The 15,372-nt window shown below is 34.6% G+C and overlaps 1 non-coding gene across 1 annotated transcript; it reads left to right on the top strand.

Moving 5' to 3' along the window:
* Nucleotides 1–5,320: 5,320 nt before the first annotated feature.
* Nucleotides 5,321–5,427, top strand: LOC113848730. The gene has a single exon (XR_003501990.1). It is a non-coding gene; the product is annotated as a small nucleolar RNA R71 (small nucleolar RNA).
* Nucleotides 5,428–15,372: the final 9,945 nt, after the last annotated feature.

Here is a 15,372-nt window from a genome sequence, read left to right as displayed (position 1 = left end):
TTTTCATTATATTTCCACATACTTTTCATCATATACATCAAACTATGGCACATTCACAATACACATCATTTTTACATAAAACACAATATATTCAAACATGAAACATCCATCTCTTCGTATATTTTATATCACAAAATCATAAAATCATATCAACCATCCTCAATATACCTTATCATGCCCTATTTGAACATAATATCCCAATTTCACTATGTACTCATCATAAAATCACATAAACAACTAATTATTCTCACTTTTCACAGATTATTTCTCATAAAACAGGGATTATTTCACATATAATTACATACATGACAAGATCTATGAGAATACAAGTAATAAACATAACGAAATGATAAAGTAGAGCCCCCCTTACCTCAAAACAGAGCTTTTACAAGGATTTAACCGAAGGTTTAACTCTAGAACGGAGGTTTTCCTAAGAACATCATGAACATCTATAAGAAGAAGAAAAAGAGAAACGAACGGTAAATCTAACTTCAAACTTAGAAAAACTTACTTGTAATCCTTTAGATCGAACGTAGAATCACAGATCTGAAGAAAAATCTAAGTTTAGGAGGTTTAGTATGGGAGAAAATGGCGAGATATGACTTTAGAACCTTTGAGAACCTTGGATAGGAGTGAAGAAATGAAAATTTCGTCTGCAACCCCCTTTTTATAGAAAATTTTCGAAGTTACTGTTCACCGCCGGAATTTACTGTTCATTGCCGGAAACACTGTTCACTGCCTTACTGTTCATTCTGGAAACACTGTTCGCGGTAACTGTTCACGCCGGAAACACTGTGCACACGTACTGTACACGGATTGTACGCGTACTGTACGCGGATGTGACGTCAGCCATGACGTCATGCTGATGTCATTGATGACGTCATCGTCACTGTACAAAGGCAGTTTCACTGTTCATACGCGGTTTACTGTTCATAGGCAGTACTGTTCATCTACACTGTTCATAGGCGGTTTTACTGTTCACTTTTTTTTTTAATTTTTTTTTTATAATAAATTCTATCCAAATCTATTCCAATTATACTTTAACAAACCTCATTTTATTTAAATCAAAATATAGGATGTTACAGCATACACCTTTGAAAGGTGGCAGGAGCATTGCATAGTCCAAATGGCATTCTTCTGTATGCAAAGACCCCAAATGGACATGTGAAAGCAGTCTTTTCTTGGTCCATAGGATCCACTACTATTTGGTTGTATCCTAAATACCCATCAAGAAAACAGTAGAAAGAATGTCCAACAAGTCTTTCCAGCATTTGGTTAGCAAATGGTTGTGAGAAATGTCTTTTCTAGTTGCATCATTTAACTTTTTATAGTCAATACACATGCGCCAGCCAGTGACAGTCCTACTAGGTATGAGCTCATTCTTCTCATTAGGTACAACTATCATCCCTCCTTTCTTAGGGACAACTTGGACTGGACTCACCCATTGGCTGTCAGAAATTGGATAGATGATCCCTGCATCTAACAACTTCATGACTTCTTTCTTGACTACTTTTTTCATGGCTGGGTTCAACTGTTGTTGACAATCTTTAAACACTAGCAAGTGCACTAGGAATTGCAGCAAGTAATGAGTAAATTTAAGATTAGAATATCGTCTCCACAGGGAATTTAAATTTCAAGTACAACTTCACAGAATTATAACCATTTGAGCCATATGAATTTGGAAGAGTTGTATCATACCAAAAGCAATAAACCAGAACAATTAAAAGATGAGAAATTTGCAGTAAAACAGAGTTTGAATGTAGTGTGTGAATAAAGTCAGGATTGATTTCACCTCTTCATCAATTGCAAATTGAAGTAGATCTGAACTCTAAGTTCCTTGATTGATTGATGATCAATTTCACTAGGTTAATCAAAGCTCAATTCCTTGACTCATTGATCCTAATATTCAATTAACTACCCTAATTCCTTAGGTGTAAATTAATTAAACATTGCATTAGGTGTTGGAAATTATAAGATCACAAGATCACGAATTCTTATTCCTAAGACATCCCTAACCTTGACATTCAACTCAGATCTGAGTAATTAACTCAACTTCCGTTGATGAAAATCCTCTAGGTTCAATTCAATTGAATAACAATTTCAAGAATCGCATTAAGGAAAGAGTTAAACATTCAATACAACCAAGATCTTAAAATCCAGATCCACAATCAATTTAGAATATCAAAATTGGATCCATCAATCCATAAGAAAAAGAAATCAGAACATGTTCATCAAAGAAAAAGAGAGAGAAAGAGTAGAAGAAGAGGAGCTGCAGAATTTCTTCATGAATCCAATCCCAAGCCTGATTCCTCAAGGTCCAGAGCTTGGAAGTCGCCCCCAATCTCCCTCTCTAACTCTCCTAAGGTGTGGAAATGAGAAAATGAGAAAAGATCTCAAAAATTTGAGCGTTTCTGCAATTTATAGATTTTATGCCTTTTGTGCATTATCACTTTTATTAATAAAAGTGGCTACGCAGAAGGTCGAGTGGTTGCGCGTGTTCACTTTTATGAGTAAAAGTGGCCACGCGCAACTTCCCAAGTTGAGGGCTCTCTGGAACATCCACTTTTACTGATAATAGTGATCACGCAGAGCTTCCTGATATTTGAGGTTCTTTGGAACGTTCACTTTTAGCGATAATAGTGATCACGCAGTGCTTCCTGATATTTAGTCTCTCTAGAACGTTCACTTTCAGTGATAAAAGTGATAACGCAGAGCATTTTCTTCTGAGAAGCCCTCTGAAACACTCACTTACGCCAGGAAAAGTGTTAAGGCCCAGTGTACTCTGCTGAGGGACTCTCTGGAACACTCACTTTTGCCAGCAAGAGTGACCACGCCCAGACTATATTCTTCATTTCTTGTATTTTAAGCCCAAAATTGCTATTCTTTCTCTTCCTTTCCCTCTTAATCCTCCAACCTTATGATCTCAATTCAAAGTTTCCTGCAAAATAGGTTCTAATCAGTACTTTTTACATAGAAAATTCACAAAATCTAAACAATTAAACTATTTATAAATGAATTGAACATTCTATTATTTTTATGAGTTTTCTAGCTTTTTCCATCATGTTTTTCATATCAAATGTATTAAAAACTAAGGTAAAATACTAGTAAAATCTGCATTTATCATCAACCTTCTTTGTGGCTGCATAACTGGCTTAAATTTCTCTTCAAATAAAATTCTATGTTTACAAAAAGAAGGATTTATACCTTTCAGATCTGAAATACTCCAACTTATTACTGATTTATGTTTTCTCAGAATTCTCAGCAACTTTTCCTCTTCTTCCTCCTTGAGTTCATGGTTGTTGATGACTGGATTCTCATGATTCTTATCCAAGAAAGCATATCTCAAGTGGGAGGGTAGCTACTTAAGCTTTATCTTCTGAATTTTCTATTCTTTAACTTCCTTTTTTAGGTCCTCTTTAACTGAGTTTTCTGGAGGAGTTAGAATTGGTAGAGCTTCTAATTGTTGCTCAATTTCCATGATATGTTCTTCTCTAGTAGTTTTAGATTTGATACTCTCTACAACTATTGTTTCTCTCAACACAAAATTTTCATCAAATTTATCAATAGGATAATGTTTAATAATAGAATCCAAAATATCTACTCTCATGCATGAACTATCTTCAATTGGATATTTCAGAGCTTCAAAAACATTAAACACTACCTTTTCGTCTTGAAATCTAAGCATAAGCTCTCCTTTTTGTACATCAATTAGAGCTCTCTTTGTTACAAGGAATGGTCTTCCTAGGATCAAAGGTATATCAGCATCCACCTCCATGTCCAAGATGACAAAATCTGTAGGGAAAATGAACTTATCAACTTAAACCAATAAATCTTCAACTACTCCATAAGGATAAGTGTAGGATCTATCAGCTAGCTGTAGTGTGACATTGGTAGGTTTCACTTCTTCTATCCCTAATTTCTTCATGATAGCCAATGGCATTAGGTTATGCTGGCTCCCAAATCACACAATGCTCTTCCCACAATGCACTGTCCTATTTCACATGGAATGCTGAATGATCCTGGGTCCTTTAGTTTTTGGGGAAGTTTTCTCTTGAGAATGGCACTGCATTCCTCTGTCAAGGGGACTGTCTTATCATGCTCTAGCTTTCTTTTTCTAGAAAGTAGTTCTTTCATAAACTTTGCATTTGATGGCATCTGCTCCAAGGCCTCTGCAAAAGGAATGTTAATCTGTAATTTCTTAAAAACATTCAGAAACCTTTCAAATTGTTCCTCCTGTTTAGGATTTTGGACCCTTTGAGGATAAGGCAGCCTCTTGTATTTTTCTGGATCTATTGGCTTGCAAGCATCTTCAAAGAGTTGCTTTTTTGTCTTCTTCTCTAAATTTGTAGAAGCTTCTACTTTTTCTTCTAAATGCTCTTTCTTTAATAATTTGAAATTTTCTTGTTGCAGATCTTGTTCAATTCTTCTTTATTCAGCTGCATCACTTGCTTTCTTTTTTGCAGCTTTTAGACTTACAACTACAGCTCCACTCCTTATAGTGATGGCTTGACATTGCTCCTTAGGATTGATCACTGTATTGCTTGGAAATCTTCCTTCATCCCTGCTGGACAGTTGTTCAGCTAACTATCCAATTTGTGTTTCTAGTTTCTTCATAGAAGCTTCTTAGTTCTTGAAGCTTGTTTGGGTCACCTTTATGAATTGCAGCATGGTTTCTTCCATCTCAGTTAACCTTTCATTCATAGGTTTGGCAAACTTCTGATTTTCTTGAGATTGAGTGGATGGATTTCTCTAAAAATATGACTGTTGTGCTGCTGGACCTGCACTAGAAAAAGGAAAATTAGAATTAGAATTCTTGGCAGCAAAATATTGATTATTCCAATTAGAATACTGCTGATTTCTATTATTTGAAAATTAAAATCCAGGAGGAAATGAGGATTGTTGTCTCTAAAAATTGTTCATATAATTCACTTGTTCCTGTGTTTTACTTGTAGATGCCTCACATGCATCATTTGCATGATTTCCTCCACAGAAATCACAGCTTAGTTGACTTGTAGGCATACTTCTTGCTTGAAGATTGCTGATGTGTTGAATTAGGGCAGCTATTTGTTCTGAAAACATCTGATTTTGTAGCTGGTTATGTGCAAGAAAGGCTTCCAACACCTTAGCTTTATATCCAGTGTTTCTTCCTTGATTTCTTGAGTTTGAATTTTGGTACATTAACGATGCCATCATCTCGATAATCCTCTGGGCCTCTTTTAAAGATTTTGTATTTAATGAACCTCCAGCAGTAGCATTAACCATTGTTCTTGTTGATGTATTCATTTCATTGTAGAAAGTTTCCAATTGCATCCAGTCTGGAATGCAATGGTGTGGACACCTTCTCAGTAATTCCTTATATCTCTCTCATGCTTCATACAATGACTCTCTTTCCTGCTGTACAAATGAAGTGATTTCACCCCTTAATTTGGCAGCCTTGAGTGGAGGAAAGTATTTGGTTAGAAACTTATTCATAAGCTCTGTCCAAGTTGTTATGCTTCCTTGTGGTTGAGCTTGCAACCAGCATTTGCCTCTGTCTCTCAAGGAAAAGGGAAATAATCTCAGTTTGATGGCTTCTTCACTAACCCCATTCATTCTGATTGTATCTCATAACTGCAAAAAATTGGAAATGTGTAGGTTAGGGTCATCAAAATTTCCACCAGAAAACTGATCCTGTTGGACTAAGTGTAATAAGGCAGGTTTAATTTCAAAATGGTTGGCTTGGATAGTTGGCCTAATTATAGAAGAATTAAAACCTTACATGTTAGGAATTGCATAATCCCCTAATGTTTTAATTCTATTTTGCTCTGCCATTTCTATTTCTGGAGTTGGTTGCCTCAAAGGTGTAGGTGTTCTTTTTAGGAGTGTTCTGAATCCTTGGAGAATAGACAACCTCTAATTCACTATCAGAATTCAAGAAAGTTTATGCTCTAGTCTCTCTTCTTAATCTCCTTAAGGTTATGTCTATACCAGGATCAAAGACCAAAGTTGATTTATTTTTATTTCTACCTCGCATACAAAATTAAAAATATAGAAATAGTATGAAGAAAACAGAAAATTGAACTAAATCACAGTATGTAGGTGCAAACTAACTACTGCTAACAATATAAATTCTATCCAAAATCAGAACTACACAGATACAAAGTTAATTATGCAATTAATTGCAAACAGAAAAATTCTAAATGTAGTCTAATACTGCAGAAAATTTAAAAAAAACTAAGTGCTCAATCTAGCTATCTTTCTGCTACTAATGATATTGAAACTCAAAATTCCCTGGCAATGGCGCCAAAAACTTGTTACAATTCTAAACACTAGCACGTGCACTAGGAATTGTAGCAAGTAATGGGTAATTTTAAGATCAGAGTATCATCTCCACAGGGAATTAGGAATTCAATTACCACTTCACAGAGCAAGAACTATTTGAGTCATACAAATTTGGAAGAGTAGTAACATGTAAAAGGAATAACCAAACAATACAGAGTATTAAACTTGCAGTAAAACAAAGTATGAAAGTTATGTTGAGATGAGATACAAATGAAGGATAGATAGGAATTTATTTCACAAGAATATCAATATCAATTCAATTAAAATCTGAACATTCAAGCAATTGGTTAATTGACAATCAGTTTCACATATAACTACTCAAAGGTTAATCCCTTAACTCATTAACCCTAATGATTAACTAAACCCTCCTAATCCCTTAGGTGAGATTCAATTTCAAGTTGCATTAAGAATTAGAACCATAAGATTGCAGAATTAAGTTTCCTTATCCCTAAGAAATCCCTAATTCTGGTTGCTAATTCAGATCAGAGAAACAGATCCAATTTCTATTGGTAAAGGTTCCTCTTTGATTAATCAAGTGAATTCCCATTCAAAGATTATGTAAACAGCAGAATTAACAACTCAACTAATCCAAGAACTCAAAGTTCAGAAGAAAAAGTTGAATCAATACATCAATTCAAGATCCATAAACTCTTAACTTCGAAGAATTAAGCAAACATTGCAACAAAGAAAGAGAAAGAATAAGAAGAAGGAAAGAAACGCAGAAGATCCATCTTCAACAATCCCCAATCCGATCCCTCTTCTTGGAGCTTAATGTTCGTCCCCAATCCTCTCTCTGACTCTTTTTGAATGAATAAAATGAAGTGAAAACAAAAAATAAGCAAAAGACCCCAAAATTTGAGCTTTTTTCTGGTATTTATAGAATTCCTGACTCTGGGCATTGTCACTTTGCTCCACAAGAGTGACCACGCACAGGCTTATATAGTTTCTGGAAACTGGAACATTCACTTTCGTTGATAATAGTAGCAACGCAGGAGGTTGAGGAGTGCGCATGTTCACTTTCATGAGTAAAAGTGGCCACGCGCAACTTGCCTTGAGACACTTCTCTCTGGAACATCCACTTTCACTAACAATAGTGATCACGCCCAGCCTTCATTCCATTAATCTTGTTCTTTGAGTCCAGAATTGCCACTTTTCCTCTATCATTCCATTGATCTTCCATCTTCATGCACTTGGCTCAGATTTTTCTACAAAAACATGATAAAATTCTTAAATTCTACACAGAAAATTCACAAATTCTAAAACAACTATGTATTTAAAGAAAATCTTCAATCATTATCTTTTTATGAGTTTTTCTACTTTTTCTAACATATTTTCCTTATCAAATGGGTTAAAACTACATTAAAATATTAGTCAAAATATGGATTCATTAGAAATCAGCTAGAAAGATAAGGTTATTTACTCTGCCTAGCACATCTTCAAAACAATTCTAGCTGGGTTTGTTATGCTCCCGTTGGCTAACTAGATAACTACACATGTAGGCTACAAAGGGCCAAGAGACAATGAAGTAAAAATGGACAATGACATAATATTTATGGATGCTCTTAAATCTAACATGGCATTCTCAATTCTATTATTACCAATGATGCATGGAATGGTGAATGTTCCTGGGTCCTTACATTTCTCAGGCATTGTGGGCTTTTGTTTCTCAAAAAGTGTAGAAATATTCCTACCTTTACCTTTTCATTACCCTGAAGATGCCTCCTGTGAGTACACAAATCTTTTAAGAACTTGGCATACTTAGGTATTTGTTTGATTGCATCTAGTAGAGGTATGTTCATCTCTACCTTCCTGAAGGTCTCTAAAATCTCTTTCTTAGCCTCTTAAATCTTTTTACTTGGCTGGATGACTCTCTAAGAAAATGGTAGAGGAATTACTCTTTCAACATTTTCTACCACATTTGGTTGGGCAGGTGTAGGTTCTGGTTGTTCTTAAGCCTTTTCCTCTCCATTTTGGTCAACTATAGCTGAAGTACAGCTTGAGTCTTCTTTCTCCTTGGACATTGTGGGCTCTTGCATCACTTTTCTAGATCTCAGGGTGATTGCACTCACATTTTTAGGATTTACAATAGTTTGTGCAGAGAGGTTCCCTGAGCCTTGAGATTGCATATGGTCAGAGAAGAGGCTAATTGTCCTACTTGATTCTCCAAAGTCGTGATACTAGCCTCAGTTATTTGCTGGAAAGTGATGTTGTTCATGGTCAATTACTTTATGAGCTCTTCCAATAATGGCTCATTTTTCTGGGATGCACTTGGTTGTGAGAAAGATGGTTGGTCGTGTTGTTAGGTTTGTTATGGTTGATGTTAGGATTGATGGGACCTATTTGGGCCAGCATGATGCCCTTGATATTGGTTGCTTTGTTGCTGGTTTTGCTATTAAGAGTTGTTCCCTTTTCTCAAATTTGGATGGTTCCTCTAGCCTGGGTTGTATATATTGGAAGATAGATCCTAATTGGGTTGTTGCTGCGAATTTTGAAAAGGAAACTTATTAATGTAAATATTTGTAGCATAAGCCTGAGGATTGATTGTAACACCTTAATTTAATTTCAATAAATAAAGAATTTTGCAAATTTTGAAATAATAAAATTTTTGTTTTTAATCCAAGTTCATTAAGCATTTCAAATAAAGAAAGGGTTTACAAATTATATCAAACAGTTGCTACAGGACTTATTCCAAATACAATAGTTTTCAAAATAATATTCTAAGCCCTATAGCAGTTCCATCCACCCCTTCACTAAGCCCGGTACTGATCGTCTTGATTACCTGAAAAATAAATGTAAGGGTGAGTACTCTACACTACAAAAACATACAATTAAGCATAGAGTCTCACCTCCAGCACATTTTCAATACATTAAACAAATACAGGCACAGGCAACATTATCACATCCACAAGCATAAATCATGAACCCATGCATATGCACGCCAGCCACACTCACATTGACACTATGATCACAGATTTACACCATGAATGGTCGCCGGTTACCCCCACCTCACGGATACCACGTGGGCAATCACGGGTCGCTCAGCAAAGGTAATGGTCAGAAGTCTAGTCAGGAAGAGAGTGTGTGGCCGGTGGTGCACCCATTCCACAGTCAGTGTCACCACCACTCCCTCTTCCCCAAGGTATTTCTACCATCCTCATCTCCCACACCCACAGTGTATCGCTGAACCATCCACAGCGCACTACAATGGCGTTACACGCCCTAGTCACACACATTTCAGTATACAGCACATAGCCCACATTTAGCAGTTACGGCACTAGGCCTACATTTCATTTTTTACAGCACACACAGCACATAGCTCATAATTCATTCAAGACATAAGGCCCCTAACCTATGTCCATTCACAACATCTAGTACATAATTCACATCACAACATTCCACAGAATAACAACAAATTACACATAAAAGAGTAGGGTAGAGTCCCCTCTTACCTTGGATTGAAGACCCACGTCTGAACTCAACCACGGAAATGCTCCCCACACGGTTTTCGGCCTAAACACATGGAAGAATTCCATGAGAACCCCGAAAATCACGAAGAACAAAGAAAGGGAAGGAAATCGAAAATCCTAACCATTTAAAAATCACCTCCAAGCGTTCCCCACACAAATCCAAGCTCCAATCTCGCTTCTGAACGGCTTTGGAGGCAATTAATTGATGAAAAAGGGTTTTGGGGATGAGTGGATCAAAGGGAGAGGGAGAAATAACTCTCCTCGAACCCTAACCCCTTTTAAATCCTTTCTGTTCGCGACACTCTCGCTACAGCAAGATACCTCGCTGCAGCGACACGCCCTCTCACTACAGCGAAAAAATCAAAGAAAACTGCACTCTGATTTCTGCAGAATCTCGCTACAGCGAGACCCTCTCGCTACAGCAAGACTGCACCCAGAAATACACCCTAGACTGTCGCTTTCTCGCTACAGTGAAAAGGCGACAGTTTTGGTCCTTCCTCCCAGGGCCTTCTCGCTGCAGCGAGAACAGCTCAGTATCTCGCCCTACACTCAGCCCAACCAATCATGTATACACATAAATACATATATATATATATATATATATATATTATATATACATACATACACACATGAATATACATTTATTTTATATAATTATCAATAATTAAGATTACAAAGTTCAGGGCGTTACATTGATTACCTTCTAAAGTGTCAGACTCTTGCAATGTAAGGTAGCTATTAGTGTAATGGTTTGTAGCTGAACAAATACCACATAACATGGCTAAAATGAATGGTGGAGGAGGTGAGGATGCAGTAGCACTCTTCTACATAGAAGCCAATTGCTTTACCATAGATGCTAATTCATCAAGTTTTTGTTCCATCTTACAAGGTTCAACAACTTGTACTTCGCTTACACTTCTCCTAACATAAGAGTTTTGCCTTGTTGCCAATTGTTAGGAGTTGGCAGCCATGTTCTCAATCAAATTGCAGGCTACAACCAAAGTCTTATCTACCAATGCTCCTCCACTTGCGGCGTCTATCATGCTCCTATCTATGGGGTGCAGCCCCTTATAAAAGTATTGGATGAGTAATTGATACTAATTTGATGGTGAGGGCAATTGGCACACAACCTCTTGAATCTTTCCCAATATTCATAGAGGCTTTCTCTTTCAAGCTACCTTATCCCACAAATTTCCTTCCTTATAGATGCAGTTCTAGATGCTAGGAAAAATTTCTCCAGGAAAAGCCTCTTCCAGTTATCCCAACTGGTAATAGATCCGGGAGGGAGATAATAAAGCCAATCCTTGGCTGCATCCATCAAAGAAAAAGGGAAGACTTTCAATTTAACATGCTCTTCAGGTATACCTTGTGGCCTCATGGTCGAACAAACTATGCAGAATTCCTTGAGGTGCTTGTGTGGATCTTTACTTGCTAATCAATCGAAATTTTTACAATCTTATTTCCTCTCATTCCTAGCTCATTAATCCTCTTTTGTGCCTAATTGGATCATTTTATGATGTTTGAATTTATTTGGGCTTTATTTAATTTTTTCAAAATTAGGCAAATTCTGATACTGTTTTGGTTTCTGGGCCATATCTTGAGTTGTAGAGCTCATTTCATTATGATTCTTGATTTGTAGAAAAGCTGAGAGAAAGACGCATAATTCCTATGAGAGGTCAGAAACCAATTATGATGATAAGATGTCGAAACTAGGCCTGGAAAAAGTCAAAAATATGCACTTATGGTTTCTGACCTTGGTGTAGTATTTGGGTCATATCTCAATCCACAGATGTGCGTTTAAGCCTATTCCAGTTGCATTTTAAAGCTAACATCCAGGCCTACAATTTATATTCATATTAGAAATTAAAATGGACAGATCTTCATGGCAAAAAATACCACACAATATCTTCTTAGATTTAGCATGGATATTAGGCAGCAATTACAAGCATAACTTTCCCTCCAAAAATTCAAACTTGAACAAATAAGGATTCTAGAAACAACTATTGAGTAGAGGATTAATGTAATTGAATAATTATTAATTAGTTTTTATGTTTTGATCCTTAAAAGGCCTGTATCTAAATTAGGGCAACAAATTGAAAAAGGGTTGGTTGTTTTTTGGGAGGAATAATACAAGGTTTAGGGTTTTTGTCTCTTCTTCTTTGCCTCTTCTCTTTTCTCACGTCTTTACCTTTCGTTTTCCTCCATTAATGGAGGCTTAGACTTTCATCTAATCCAAGGATTGAAAAAGGACTAAGACATTCTTGAGGATCGGTTTCGCAATTCATTCAACGACAAATTCGGTTTCATCTTTTCCTTCGTTTTTCTTTTGCTAATTAGATTTTTGAATTGAAGTTATTCATTTGGATTGATAATTGTGCAGTTGTTTGATTACATATTATTTGGTTGATGTATATAATTAATTTTTGAAAGAATGTGAATTAGATTTTTAGGTTTGAGATCTAAGATTAATGGCATTGGTGAATTAAATTAACACAAATCAATGAAGGTCTTCATGTGAATGCTTAACTTGAATTGAGGTTTCATTCGAATTTAATGTTAATTACTAATTTATTGGTTGATGCATCTTATTGGAATCCGGTGATAGAATGGTCATAGGTCTTCTAAATTCTTGGATTAGAGTTTTAAATTCTTGTTAATTTTTCATTCTAATCAGTGTTATTTTATAAATCAAACCCCATCCAAATTCATAATCATATAACATTATCATCATCGGGAGACGACTCGGATTGAACCTCTTACTACATAATTTTTATGCAATTCGATTTTTAATAATTTGTTCGAGCGCGACACTCGTGATCACCTGCAAGGCCATAGAATCTAGGAAACAAGTGTATTAGTCTTGTCTTAAGAACAAAAGGTGCATCAATGTCAGGATACTATATGCATAAAATTTGATAAGTTACATCAGGTGTAGAAAATGCCTTTAATGTTCTTTCATTGTCAGTCATTTGGTTCAATTCAAAATCTAAAGAATGTGGTGATGAGTAGATAGATGAAGGAGATGAGGGTTCCACAAAATGTTCAGAATTATACCTATGTGTTCTAATGTTACTATGAAATGTCCTATCAATCTTTGGATCAAGTGGATATAAGTCTCCAGGATTTGATCTGGTCATGCACAAGAAACTAACTATGAGTAGTAAAAAGAAGTAAATTAAATGAAATAGCAAAAATGCAGATAACAATTATGTAGAGAAATAACGTCTAAGTATAATAAAATGAAGCAAAGAAGTTAAGCAACAAGAAACAAAAAGAAACTACAAATGATTGCAAGAAAAATGTAGCACAAAGTGAACAAATTCTGCAGAATTCTGCAACAAAAACATAACAAAATGCAACAAAATTTAAAGGTGTATAATGGTGAAGTTAAAAACGCAAAAATTGGCAAAAAAGTTGTAGAAAAATAGTAAAATTATGTACCTAAATGCAGAACTATTCTATCTATTGTGAAGCTATATCAATGCCAAAATATTCAAAAAGTAGAAAATTGAAAAAAAGAGAACATTAAAACAAATTGTTTGACAAGTTCAATGCAAAATTAACACTTAAGTCCCCGACAACGGTGCCAATTTGATGAATGAAAGATTTGTCGCAAATCCTCATCAAAATATCAACAGAAATTAATGTAATACTAAGTTGCTAACCTAGGTCATCTCGGATGACGATGGTTGAGAGTATACATCAAACATGTTATAAACATTAACTATGAAAGTAATAATTGAGGAGGGGTTTGTGTGATTCCAAAGTTAATATAAAGAGCAAGAAACAAAATTATAAAGTTCAATCAATAGAAAGTGGTAACCCATAGTTCATTCATGTAGATTTTATGCCTATTCCTCTCAAGATTTAATACTCTTCCTCTTCTCCTAGAATTAGGTTAATTTAATAAGTGAAAATCAACCTTATATTTCCATATGAATTAAGCAATTCAATGAACTCCAATCTCTTATTCCAAGATTACGCAATCTTAGAAATAAATCTAGAATTAAGCAATTCAAGTTTAGAATTTAATTAAAACGAATTGGGGTTCATTACACAATGTCCCCCTCATTCAACCATTAATTCAATTCAAGAGTTTCGGAGGAAGAAATTCATGGAAGAAAAAGAATTATATTAACATTCAAAACCTAGGAATTCAAGAGTATAAGTGAACTCTCTAGAGATTACAAAAAGTTTAGCTCTCCATGAGGATGAGTCTTACAATTATCAAATAAAAATAAAGAGAAATAACAATATTAATGCAGAAATAAAAAAAAAATTAGGAAGAAGATGGAAATCAAACCCTAGGTTGGGTCCTTGGCTGTCACCCAAACTGACCTAAGCTCTGCAAGTGTTCCTAAAATGGCAAAAATTTAAAAGTGAAAAAAGATCTTAACCTTAATTTCTAAAATTCTATTTAGAGTGCAGTGGTTGTCGCCTATAGTAGCTACTATGAAAGTCATAGTAGCTATACACAGCCTCCCATCCTGTCATCCCTTTCTAGAGTGTTCACTATGGATTTCAAAGTGGTTACGCACAGGCTCTCTTTAGTCTGGGTCTCTGTAGTGTCCACTATCACTCTGAAAGTGATTACTTTGGTCTGCTATCTGGATCAAGCTTGCTGTAGTGTCCACTATCACTTCTTGCACAATTATTTAACTGATCAAAATTGTAAATTATATCTATGTAAATTAATGTAAATTAACCAAAAATTAAGAAACCTATGGTATTTGACCAAAATGATGTTTTTATGTTATTTATACTTCCCAAGTCTACTTTTTCTATCAAGGAACACTAAAAAGACAAGTAAAAATCTAATAAAATGTGGATTCATCAAACATAAATACATATAAATCTTGATAATTTATAAAACATGATGACAGAGAAGCAATATGTTAATATTATAAATTATACAAATATTGTATATTTTTATCTATTTAATATAAAATTAATTAAAAATATAATTCACTAACTATGAAATAAGAGCAAGTTAAAATACAAATATATAATCAAATTATATAATATTTTAAATTTATGCAATATAATAAGATATAATAATGTTAAAGAACAAATATCATGAATAAATAAGTAAAATGCAAACAATAAAATAACATAAAAAATGGTGAGACTAAATATAATATAATTGAAAGAATAAAAGTTTATATTGTATTTAAATCAATTTTAATTATCTGTTATTATCATTATTTCTTAGAAAAATTAATAAATAAAATTAAAAGAGCTAAATTTAAAAATAAAAATAAAAATAAAAAATAAAATATTTTTATCTAAGATAGGCTAAAATAGATAAAATAAAATAAAGGCTAAAAGTAACATAAATAATATCCCCTATTTTTTAGATTAAAAAAAAAAAGTTGTTGTTTGATGAATTTTGAGCCACTTAATGGAACAAAAAATAATTCAAACAAAAAAAATGTTTCTATTTAGTGCATTTTGGGCCATTAAATTGGATAGTCCAAAAAAATGGTGGAGGGAAGGGGTTTTCATGGTGGATGAATGAAATCAAACTTGATGTTCTTAGATCTTTCTTTTTGTTTTTCTTTGTTCTTAGGTCAAAAAATGATTT

Source organism: Abrus precatorius, unplaced genomic scaffold, assembly GCF_003935025.1.
Source record: "Abrus precatorius isolate BTA unplaced genomic scaffold, Abrus_2018 Scaffold8, whole genome shotgun sequence".
In the NCBI taxonomy this organism is placed as follows: Eukaryota; Viridiplantae; Streptophyta; class Magnoliopsida; order Fabales; family Fabaceae; genus Abrus; species Abrus precatorius.
Note: the sequence above shows the minus strand (reverse complement) of the source record. Positions and strands in the feature narration are given on the sequence as shown.